The following is a 13,568-nucleotide window of genomic DNA, read 5'->3' on the forward strand; positions in this document are numbered from 1 at the left end:
AAAAACAGTGGCCCTTCCTACCCTGGGGATGCTAGGCTGCTGCTGCTTTATTGTATCTGGCTGGTTATGAAAAATGGGGGGGAACCCACGTCATTTAAAAAAAAATAATAATAATAATAATTGGAAAGAACGATGTGGGGTCCCCCCCAATTTTCATAACCAGCCAGATACAACACAGCAGCAGCAGGCAGCATTACAAGGGTGGGAAGGGCCACTGTTTTTGGCCTTCCCCAGCCTAATACTACCAGCCTGCGGCCACCCCGGTGCCTGCCCGTCACTACAGATGGTCGGGTACTGGTTCGTACCCGGCTCTTCCCAGTACTCCTGGTGGCGGTGGGTACCGGGGTAATAATGGGGGTTAGTGTAGCCTCTGCACCGGCTAACATTAAGCCCCTCCTTAGTAATGGAGGTTGTCAATCAGCCGGCGGCCATTACTAAGGCGGTGATAATAAAGTTTAAAAAGATACAAGCACATAGAAAAAATATTTTATTGAAATAAAAAAACACAACCCACATCAACCATTTTATTGAGAATAAAACAAACGCCGTCATTGAAGTCCTCAAATCCGAAGTCCAACAACCGAACCTGTAAAAAAAACACAAACACACAAAAATAATCAGTAACACATAAAGAAGCAAAATTATTATTCTTACCTTTCCTGGGTCCAGCGCTGGAGACCCAATGTCAGCGAGCTGAGCCCTGTATCTAATCCAATCATGTGTGATACTGTCTGCTGAGCTGTGTATCTAATCCAATCATGTGTGATACTGTCTGCTGGGCCCTGTGTCTAATCCAATCATGTGTGATACTGTCTGCTGAGCCACTGTATCTAATCCTATCATGTGTGATACTGCCTTCTGAGCCACTGTATCTAATCCTATCATGTGTGGTACTGTCTGCTGAGCCACTGTATCTAATCCTAACATGTGTGGTACTGTCTGCTGAGCCACTGTATCTAATCCTATCATGTGTGGTACTGTCTGCTGAGCCACTGTGTCTAATCCTATCATGTGTGATACTGTCTGCTGGGCCACTGTATCTAATCCTATCATGTGTGATACTGCCTTCTGAGCCACTGTATCTAATCCTATCATGTGTGATACTGTCTGCTGAGCCACTGTATCTAATCCTATCCATAGTTTATAGGGTCGTAGTGCTATAGATATGCTATGCTGTCTCATATACACACTTTTTTTTGGGCGGACACATATGTATTGGGGCTATTTCCCTGACATTTTAAGCTCTGAGGGTATGTTCACACGGCAGCGTCCGTTACGGTTGAAATTACGGTGCTGTCTTCAGGAGAAAACAGCACCGTAATTTCAGCCGTAAAGGCATGTGCAGGCATATTTCGCTGCGTCCATTACGGACGTAATTGGAGCTGTTTTCCTATGGAGTCCATGGAAAACGGCTCCATTTACGACTGAAGAAGTGACAGCCACTTCTTTGACGCGGGCGTCTTTTTTACGCGCCGCCTTTTGACAGCGGCGCGTAAAAAAAAATGACCGTTGGCACAGAACATCGTAAGACCCATTCAAATGAATGGGCAGATGTTTGCCAACGCTTTTGAGCCGCATTTTCGGACGTAATTCAATGCTAAAACGCCCGAATTACGTCCGTAAATAGGGTGTGTGAACCCAGCCTTAGTGACGCCCCGGCTGCTAGTGCTGCATTGTTGGGTCACTTAGGAGACCCAGCGATGCAGCTGAAAGCTGCGGACCGTCGGCCATGAGAAGTTTGCGGGGGGGGCCCAGTAAGAATTTTTGCATCGGGGCCCATGAGCCTTTAGCTACGCCCCTGCCATTAATGTCCAAGATGGGAAGACCACTTTAAAGACACTATGAAAAATATCATCCCATTCACTATGGGGATAAAAACTTATTTTAGGGCATGTTGCATATTCTTTTTGAAAACACAGCATGCCCTATCCCTCGATTTTACACATAGACACAATGGAGGTACTCTGTGTACAAAAGCGTGTTTTTGATAAGGTAGTGGTGTGAACCCATTTTAATTTATGCTATGGGATTCATCTTCTCTATGTATGCCCCTGGTGAAATGTCTGTATGTAAATATGATATTTCATGAGAATATCTGTAAAAGGGAGATATGTACATAATCTAGAATTTATAAATGCTGATGCAGCTATAAGTTTTAAATGCACTTCAAGATATGACAGAACACATATTAAGTAATAACAATAAAAAAAACTAAACAATGGGATTATTTATAGAAAATGAAGAAATGTGGTAATATACATAACATTACAGCTCAGTTTCAAGCTCCACTGGATATGGAAGTTATTTTACTTAACAGCAATTCTCTGAACCTTGACATTTAGGGCAAGATCCAATTCTGCAGAGATACACTAAATATAGAGCTATAAAAGCCTGCGGTGTTAGAACCTGTCATCTCCAGCACTACCACAGTTCTACAGGAAGACAGGCTTTCTCTCACCCTTAATGACGCACATAGAGGTTACTTGCTTCTCTGGGTACCGATCAGCACCTATTGTAATGAATGTGACATTGTTTGGTCACAATGATTCCACAGTTAGATGTGTAATCATTTCAAATCTCTGTGAGAAATAGCATCTGGATTTCTTCAGCTTTTTTAATGAACTGTAAGACTTCTGCCAATTTCGGAAAGTGAACAGATATAATACACAGCAAGCAGAGACATCATCTGTTTCCACTCTGGTTTATTTGAAAGGACAAGTAAACCTATATCATAATTCCATCTAGCCTGCCAAATCCTACCTCATTGTGTTATTTATCAGTGTCATAACGAACAGATCTATAGATAGCTAATCTAATAGTCACAATAACCTTGTGTGTGGTCTACGTTGCCTAAGCTTCCTATTCGGGAATATTGGTGGGTATGCAAATTTGTATTATACTGTAACAAATATTATGGATCACAGTATAATAGGTAAAGACTCAATTGTGAAAAAAATATATTGGGCTACAATTTGTTTGTATGCTATGTACCAGGCACTCAAGTTTCTTTCCAAAGTCCAAAAAATACTGTAAGGTCAATTGACATCCCATAAAATTAGCACAAGTATGAATGAATATGTAGACACTATATAACACTACTACTACTACTACTACTACTACTACTACTACTACTACTACTACTACTACTACTACTACTACTACTACTACTACTACTACTACTACTACTACTACTACTACTACTACTACTACTACTACTACTACTACTACTACTACTACTACTACTACTACTACTACTACTACTACTACTACTACTACTACTACTACTACTACTACTACTACTACTACTACTACTACTACTACTACTACTACTACTACTACTACTACTACTACTACTACTACTACTACTACTACTACTACTACTACTACTACTACTACTACTACTACTACTACTACTACTACTACTACTACTACTACTACTACTACTACTACTACTACTACTACTACTACTACTACTACTACTACTACTACTACTACTACTACTACTACTACTACTACTACTACTACTACTACTACTACTACTACTACTACTACTACTACTACTACTACTACTACTACTACTACTACTACTACTACTACTACTACTACTACTACTACTACTACTACTACTACTACTACTACTACTACTACTACTACTACTACTACTACTACTACTACTACTACTACTACTACTACTACTACTACTACTACTACTACTACTACTACTACTACTACTACTACTACTACTACTACTACTACTACTACTACTACTACTACTACTACTACTACTACTACTACTACTACTACTACTACTACTACTACTACTACTACTACTACTACTACTACTACTACTACTACTACTACTACTACTACTACTACTACTACTACTACTACTACTACTACTACTACTACTACTACTACTACTACTACTACTACTACTACTACTACTACTACTACTACTACTACTACTACTACTACTACTACTACTACTACTACTACTACTACTACTACTACTACTACTACTACTACTACTACTACTACTACTACTACTACTACTACTACTACTACTACTACTACTACTACTACTACTACTACTACTACTACTACTACTACTACTACTACTACTACTACTACTACTACTACTACTACTACTACTACTACTACTACTACTACTACTACTACTACTACTACTACTACTACTACTACTACTACTACTACTACTACTACTACTACTACTACTACTACTACTACTACTACTACTACTACTACTACTACTACTACTACTACTACTACTACTACTACTACTACTACTACTACTACTACTACTACTACTACTACTACTACTACTACTACTACTACTACTACTACTACTACTACTACTACTACTACTACTACTACTACTACTACTACTACTACTACTACTACTACTACTACTACTACTACTACTACTACTACTACTACTACTACTACTACTACTACTACTACTACTACTACTACTACTACTACTACTACTACTACTACTACTACTACTACTACTACTACTACTACTACTACTACTACTACTACTACTACTACTACTACTACTACTACTACTACTACTACTACTACTACTACTACTACTACTACTACTACTACTACTACTACTACTACTACTACTACTACTACTACTACTACTACTACTACTACTACTACTACTACTACTACTACTACTACTACTACTACTACTACTACTACTACTACTACTACTACTACTACTACTACTACTACTACTACTACTACTACTACTACTACTACTACTACTACTACTACTACTACTACTACTACTACTACTACTACTACTACTACTACTACTACTACTACTACTACTACTACTACTACTACTACTACTACTACTACTACTACTACTACTACTACTACTACTACTACTACTACTACTACTACTACTACTACTACTACTACTACTACTACTACTACTACTACTACTACTACTACTACTACTACTACTACTACTACTACTACTACTACTACTACTACTACTACTACTACTACTACTACTACTACTACTACTACTACTACTACTACTACTACTACTACTACTACTACTACTACTACTACTACTACTACTACTACTACTACTACTACTACTACTACTACTACTACTACTACTACTACTACTACTACTACTACTACTACTACTACTACTACTACTACTACTACTACTACTACTACTACTACTACTACTACTACTACTACTACTACTACTACTACTACTACTACTACTACTACTACTACTACTACTACTACTACTACTACTACTACTACTACTACTACTACTACTACTACTACTACTACTACTACTACTACTACTACTACTACTACTACTACTACTACTACTACTACTACTACTACTACTACTACTACTACTACTACTACTACTACTACTACTACTACTACTACTACTACTACTACTACTACTACTACTACTACTACTACTACTACTACTACTACTACTACTACTACTACTACTACTACTACTACTACTACTACTACTACTACTACTACTACTACTACTACTACTACTACTACTACTACTACTACTACTACTACTACTACTACTACTACTACTACTACTACTACTACTACTACTACTACTACTACTACTACTACTACTACTACTACTACTACTACTACTACTACTACTACTACTACTACTACTACTACTACTACTACTACTACTACTACTACTACTACTACTACTACTACTACTACTACTACTACTACTACTACTACTACTACTACTACTACTACTACTACTACTACTACTACTACTACTACTACTACTACTACTACTACTACTACTACTACTACTACTACTACTACTACTACTACTATACATATATACAGCACCAGAACCGTGCTCAGTACATAAATACAAAACCAGAACCAAGCTCAGTACATAAATACAAAACCAGAACCAAGCTCAGTACATAAATACAAAACCAGAACCAAGCTCAGTACATAAATACAAAACCAGAACCAAGCTCAGTACATAAATACAAAACCAGAACCAAGCTCAGTACATAAATACAAAACCAGAACCAAGCTCAGTACATAAATACAAAACCAGAACCAAGCTCAGTACATAAATACAAAACCAGAACCAAGCTCAGTACATAAATACAAAACCAGAACCAAGCTCAGTACATAAATACAAAACCAGAACCAAGCTCAGTACATATACACAGCACCAGAACCAAGCTTTGTACATAAATACAACACTAGAACCAAGCTCAATACATATATACATCCCCAAAACCAAGCTTTGCACATAAATACAACACCAGAACCAAGCTCAATACATATATACATCCACAGAACAAAGCCCCGTACATAAATACAACACCAGAACCAAGCTGAGTACATATATACAGTACAAGAAAAGTTCAGTACATAAATACAACACCAGAATCAAGGTTAATTGGCATCCCATAAAATTGGCACAAGTATGAATGAATATGTAGACACTATATAACTAATAGACTACGACAACTACTACTACTACTACTACTACTAATCATAATAGTAGTAATAATAATGACAAATTATGAAACAGATACGGTGCCAGGAGCAAGCTCAGTACATATATACAGCACCAGAACAAAGCTCAGTATATATACACAGGACCAGAACCGTGCTCAGTACAAAAATACAGCACAAGAACCAAGCTCAGTACATAAATACAACACCAGATCCAAGCTTTGTACATAAATACAACACCAGAACCAAGCTCAATACATATATACATCCGCAGAACAAAGCTCCGTACATAAATACAACACCAGAACCAAGCTGAGTACATATATACCGTACCAGAAAAGTTCAGTACATATATACAACACCAGAACCAAGCTCAGTACATAAATACAACACTAGAACCAAGCTCAGTACATAAATACAACACCAGAACCAAGCTCAGTACATATATACAACACCAGAACAAAGCAAAGTACATAAATACAGCACCAGAACAAAGCTCAGTACATAAATACAGCACCAGAACAAAGCTCAGTACATAAATACAGCACCAGAACCATGCTCAGTACAAATATACAGCACAAGAACCAAGCTCAGTACATAAATACAGCACCAGAACCAAGATTAGTACATATATACAGCACCAGAACAAAGCTCAGTACATATATACAACACCAAAACCTAGCTTAGTACCTAAATACAACACCAGAACCAAGTTCAGTACATATATACAGCATTAGAACCAAGCTCAGTACATATATACAGCAACAGAACCAAACTCAGTACATATATACAGCACCAGAACAGAATATCTTCAAAAGTTAATTGATTTCAGTAATTCAATTCAAAAAGTGTCTCTCATATATTATATAGATTCATTACACACAGAGGGATCTATTTCCAGCATTTTTTTCTTGTAATGTTGATGATTATGGTAACACTTAATGAATACCCAAAATGTAAGTCACTCAGAAAATTAGAATATTATATAAGCCCAATTTCCAAAAATTATTTTTTAATACCGAAATGTTGTCCTACTAAAAAGTATGTCCAGTATCTGCCCACAATACTTGGTCGGTGCTCCTTTTGCATGAATTACTGCATCAATGCACGTGGCATGGAGGCGATCAGCCTGTGGCACTGGAGAGGTGTTATGGAAGCCCAGGTTGCTTTGATAGCGGCCTTAAAGGCAATGTGTTGCCAGAAAAACATGTTGTTTTTTTTTAAATTAAACATTTAGTGTGTGGGTGATTAAACATTGTTCAAATTTTTTTTATTTTTTTCACGAGTCAGGAAATATTATAAATTAATTCTAATTTATAACATTTCTCATTTCTGGTCACTAGATGGAGCTATTCCCAAAATTGCAGCATTGCAAAATTGGGTAAAAAGCCCTCGCTCTAGTGAGCTCTCAGCATCCCCCCCTCCTTTATCCTGGCTAGTGCCGGGATAAACGAGGGGTTTGAACGGTGTAACCTCCTACACTGTGTTGCCATTTTTTGAGCTAACACACAGTGTAGTAGGTTTACATACAGTAGTAAACACACACAAACACGAACATACATTGAAATCTCTTACCTGCTCCTGCCGCCGCGGCTCCCTCCGGCCCGTCCGCTCCGTCTGCTGCCGCTGGTCCAAATGCACAAGTCCGGAAGCCGCGACCGGAAGTAGTAATATTACTGTCCGGCCGCGACTTCCGGTCCACAGGAAAATGGCGCCGGACGGCGCCAATTTCAAGTTGGACTGTGTGGGAGCGGCGCATGCGCAGTTCCCACACAGACGCCGTACACACAAGTGAATGGGACGGGAGCCGTTCGCAGTCCCTATGGGACTGTGGCTGCCGTATTCCATGTCTGTATGTGTCGTTAATCGACACATACAGAAATGGAACAAAAAATGGCAGCCCCCATAGGGAAGAAAAAGTGTAAAAATAAGAAAAAGTAAAACACAAACACACAAATAAATATAAACGTTTTTAATAAAGCACTAACATCTTTAACATATAATAAAATAATTTGTGATGACACTGTTCCTTTAAGCTCGTCTGCATTGTTGGGTCTGGTGTCTCATCTTCCTCTTGACAATACCCGATAGATTCTCTATGGGTTTTACTTCAGACGAGTTTGCTGGCCAATCAAGCGCAGTGATACCAGGTATTGGTACTTTTGGCAGTGTGGGCAGTTGCCAAGTCCTGTTGGAAAATGAAATCAGCATCTCCATAAAGCTTGTCAGCACAGGGAAGCATGAAGTGCTGGGAAATGTCCTGCTAGACGCTGCGCTGACTCTGGACTTGATATAACACAGTGGACCAACACCAACAGATGACATGGCTCCCCAAACCATCACTGACTGGAAACTTCACACTGGACTGCAAGCAACTTGGATTGATGCCTCTCCACTCTTCCTCCAGACTCTGGGACCGAGCTTTCCAAATAAAAAATTTACTTTGTGAAGTTTCCACAGTCAGTGATGAAGCAACCTGGGCTTCCATAACAGCTCAGCAGTGCCACAGGCTGATCGCCTCCATGCCGCACCGCATTGATAACACCTCAGCAGTGTCACAGGCTGATCGCCTTCATGCCACGCCGCAGTGATGCAGTAATTCATGCAGAGTCGGAGCCCCGACCAAGTATTCAGGACAGATACTGCACATTTTTTCAGTAGAACAACATTTCGGTATTAAAAATCATTTTTGAAATTGGGCTTATATAATATTCCAATTTTCTGAGACACTAAATTATGGGTTTTCATCAACAGTTCCCATAATCATCAATATTAAAGGAAAAAAAATGCTGGAAATAGACCACTCTGTGTGTAATGAATTTATAGAATATATGAGTTTCACTTTTTGAATTGAATTACTGAAATAAATTAACTTTTTGATATTCTAATTCATTGAGAAGGACTAGTATACAGCACCAGAACCAAGCTCAGTATATATATATATATATATATATATATATATATATATATATATATACACTACCGTTCAAAAGTTTGGGGTCACCCAGACAATTTTGTGTTTTCCATGAAAACTCACACTTATATTTATCAAATGAGTTGCAAAATGACTAGAGAATATAGTCAAGACATTGACAAGGTTAGAAATTATAATTTTTATTTGAAATTATAATTTTCTCCTTCAAACTTTGCTTTCGTCAAAGAATGCTCCATTTGCTGCAATTACAGCATTGCAGACCTTTGGCATTCTAGCTGTTAATTTGCTGAGGTAATCGGGAGAAATTTCACCCCATGCTTCCAGAAGCCCCTCCCACAAGTTGGATTGGCTTGATGGGCACTTCTTGCGTACCATACGATCAAGCTGCTCCCACAACAGCTCTATGGGGTTGAGATCTGGTGACTGCGCTGGCCACTCCATTACAGATAGAATACCAGCTGCCTGCTTCTTCCCTAAATAGTTCTTGCATAATTTGGAAGTGTGATTTGGTTCATTGTCCTGTTGTAGGATGAAATTGGCTCCAATCAAGCGCTGTCCACAGGGTATGGCATGGCGTTGCAAAATGGAGTGATAGCCTTCCTTATTCAAAATCCCTTTTACCTTGTACAAATCTCCCACTTTACCAGCACCAAAGCAACCTCAGACCATCACATTACCTCCACCATGCTTGACCGATGGCGTCAGGCACTCTTCCAGCATCTTTTCCGTTCTTCTGTGTGATCTAAACACCTCAAACTTCGATTCGTCTGTCCATAACACTTTTTTCCAATCTTCCTCTGTCCAATGTCTGTGTGCTTTTGCCCATATAGATCTTTTCCTTTTATTAGCCAGTCTCAGATATGGCTTTTTCTTTGCCACTCTGCCCTGAAGGCCAGCATCCCGGAGTCGCCTCTTCACTGTAGACGTTGACACTGGCGTTTTGCGGGTACTATTTAATGAAGCTGCCAGTTGAGGACCTGTGAGGCGTCTATTTCTCAAACTAGAGACTCTAATGTACTTGTCTTGTTGCTCAGTTGTGCATCGGGGCCTCCCACTTCTCTTTCTACTCTGGTTAGAGCCTGTGTGTGCTGTCCTCTGAAGGGAGTATTACACACCGTTGTAGGAAATCTTCAGTTTCTTGGCAATTTCTCGCATGGAATAGCCTTCATTTCTAAGAACAAAAATAGACTGTCGCGTTTCACATGAAAACTCTCTTTTTCTAGCCATTTTGAGAGTTTAATCGAACCCACAAATGTAATGCTCCAGATTCTCAACTAGCTCAAAGGAAGGTCAGTTTTATAGCTCCTCTAAACAGCAAAACTGTTTACAGCGTTGCTAACATAATTGCACAAGGGGTTTCAAGTGTTTTCTAATCATCCATTAGCCTTCTAACACAGTTAGCAAACATAATGTACCATTAGAACACTGGAGTGATGGTTGCTGGAAATGGGCCTCTATACACCTGTGTAGATATTGCATTAAAAACCAGACATTTGCAGCTAGAATAGTCATTTAGCACATTAACAATGTATAGAGTGTATTTCTGATTAATTTAATGTTATCTTCATTGAAAAAAACTGTGCTTTTCTTTCAAAAATAAGGAAATTTCTAAGTGACCCTAAACTTTTGAACGGTAGTGTATATATATATATATGTGTGTGTGTGTGTGTGTTTTGAGCTTGGTTGTTCTGATATATATGTACTGAGCTTTGTTCTAGTGCTGTATATATGTACTGAGCTTGGTTATTGGGCTGTACTTATGTATTGAGCTTGGTTCTGATGCTGTATTTATGTACTGAGCTTTGTTCTGGTGCTGTATTTATGTATTGAGCTTGGTTCTGGAGTTGTATATATGTTCTGAGCTTGGTTCTGTGGCTGTATAAATGAACTGAGCTTGGTTCTGGTGTTGTATATCTGTACTGAGCTTTGTTCTGGTGCTGTATATATGTACTGAGTTTTGTTCTGGTGATGTATATGTGTATGAGCTTGGTTCTGATGTTGTATATATGTACTGAGCTTGGCTCTGATGTTGTATATATGTACTGAGCTTTGTTCTGGTGCTGTATTTATGTACTAAGCTTTGTTGTGGTGCTGTATTTATGTACTGAGCTTGGTTCTGGAGTTGTATATATGTTCTGAGCTTCTCTTTGGTGCTGTATATATGTATTGAGCTTGGTTGTTATGATGAATATAACTCCAGAACAAAGCTCAGTAAAGATATATACAGCACCAGAACCAAGCTCATTATATATATATACAGCACCAGTACAAATATAGCTCAGTACAGAGATAATTTGCAAATTTAGTTTAACCCCTGCCATATAAGTTTGTACGAAATAAAAGTACAGCTCCCAGTATAGCCAGAACGATGGTAAGGATATGCTGGGAGCTGAGGTTTCACAAAAAAGAACGATACACACATCATCTCGCTGCAGATCATACAGTGACTACAGTACTGAGCAGTCACAGGGAGAATAAACATTTACATTTAGTACCACACTGGTGACGACTTCTCAGATTCTAGCCGTTCTTTTTCTCTTTACTTTTCCATCTGGTCCAGAACTCTATGATGCCTCCTGGCTATGACCCATTTCTGTGGAAATTGGTCAATTTGCTCAATCAGATGCCTTCGGAAGCTCACTTTTTCAACATTTCTGCACCTATAACTGAAGAGCAAATTCTTATGGTGCCACAGTCTATGCCACTAAATATAATAGTATCATACAATGTGTCCCCGAATATAATAGTACTATACACTGTACCCCTGATTATAATAGTACCATACACTGTGCCCATGAATATAATTGTGTCAAACACTGTAAAGTAATGCACCACACAAAGTGCCCCCTGCAGATAGTGCCCCTCATAGATCTCCCTGTAGGTAGTGCTCCTCATAGAGCCCTCTGTAGATAGTGCTCCCAGTGGAGCCATCTATAGATAGTTCTCCCCATAGAGCCCTCTGTAAATAGTGCTCCCCATAGAGCCTTCTGTAGGTAGTAGCGTTCCCTGTAGATAGTGCCCCATGTACCGTTCCCTGCAGACAGGGCCCACTGTAGCTTTCCCTGTAGATAGTGCCCCCTGTGGCATTCACTGTAGCGTTCCCTGTATAGTGCCCCCTGTAGATAGCGCCCCCTGTGGCATTCCCTGTAGATAGAGCCCCCTGTAGTGTTCCCTGTAGATAGAGCCCCCTGTGGCGGTCCCTGTAGATAGGGCCCTCTGAGGCCTTCCCTGTAGATAAGGGCCCCTATATAGTCCCCTGTAGTTAGTGTTCCCTATATAGTCCCCTGTAGTTAGTGTTCCCTGTAGTTACTGTCCCCTATATAGTCCCCTGTAGTTACTGTTCCCTATATAGTCCCTGTAGTTAGTGTTCCCTATAGTCCTCTGTAGTTACTGTTCCCTATATAGTCCCCCGTAGCTAGTGTTCCCTATATAGTCCCCTGGTGTTAGTGTTCCCTATATAGTCCCCTGTAGTTAGTGTTTCCTATATATTCCCCTGTAGTTACTGTTCCCTATAGTCCCCTGTAGTTAGTTCCCTATATAGTCCCCTGTAGTTACTGTTCCCTATATAGTCCCCTGTAGTTACTGTTACCTATATAGTTCCCTGTAGTTAGTTCCCTATATAGTCCCCTGTAGTTAGTGTTCCCTATAGTCCCCTGTAGTTACTGTTCCCTATATAGTCCCCTGTAGTTACTGTTCCCTATATAGTCCCCCCAAAATTAGTGTTCCCTATATAGTCCCCTGGTGTTATTGTTCCCTATATAGTCCCCTGTAGTTAGTGTTCCCTATATAGTACCCTGGTGTTAGTGTTCCCTATATAGTCCCCTGTAGTTAGTGTTCCCTATATACTCCCATGTAGTTAGTGTTCCCTATATAGTCCCCTGTAGTTACTGTTCCCTATATAGTCCCCTGTAGTTAGTGTTCCCTATATAGTCCCCTGTAGTTACTGTTCCCTATAGTCCCCTGTAGTTAGTTCCCTATATAGTCCCCTGTAGTTAGTTCCCTATATAGTCCCCCTGTAGTTACTGTTCCCTATAGTCCCCTGTAGTTACTGTTACCTATATAGTTCCCTGTAGATAGTGTTCCCTATATAGCCCTCTGT

Source organism: Rhinoderma darwinii, chromosome 1, assembly GCF_050947455.1.
Source record: "Rhinoderma darwinii isolate aRhiDar2 chromosome 1, aRhiDar2.hap1, whole genome shotgun sequence".
Taxonomy (NCBI): domain Eukaryota; kingdom Metazoa; phylum Chordata; class Amphibia; order Anura; family Rhinodermatidae; genus Rhinoderma; species Rhinoderma darwinii.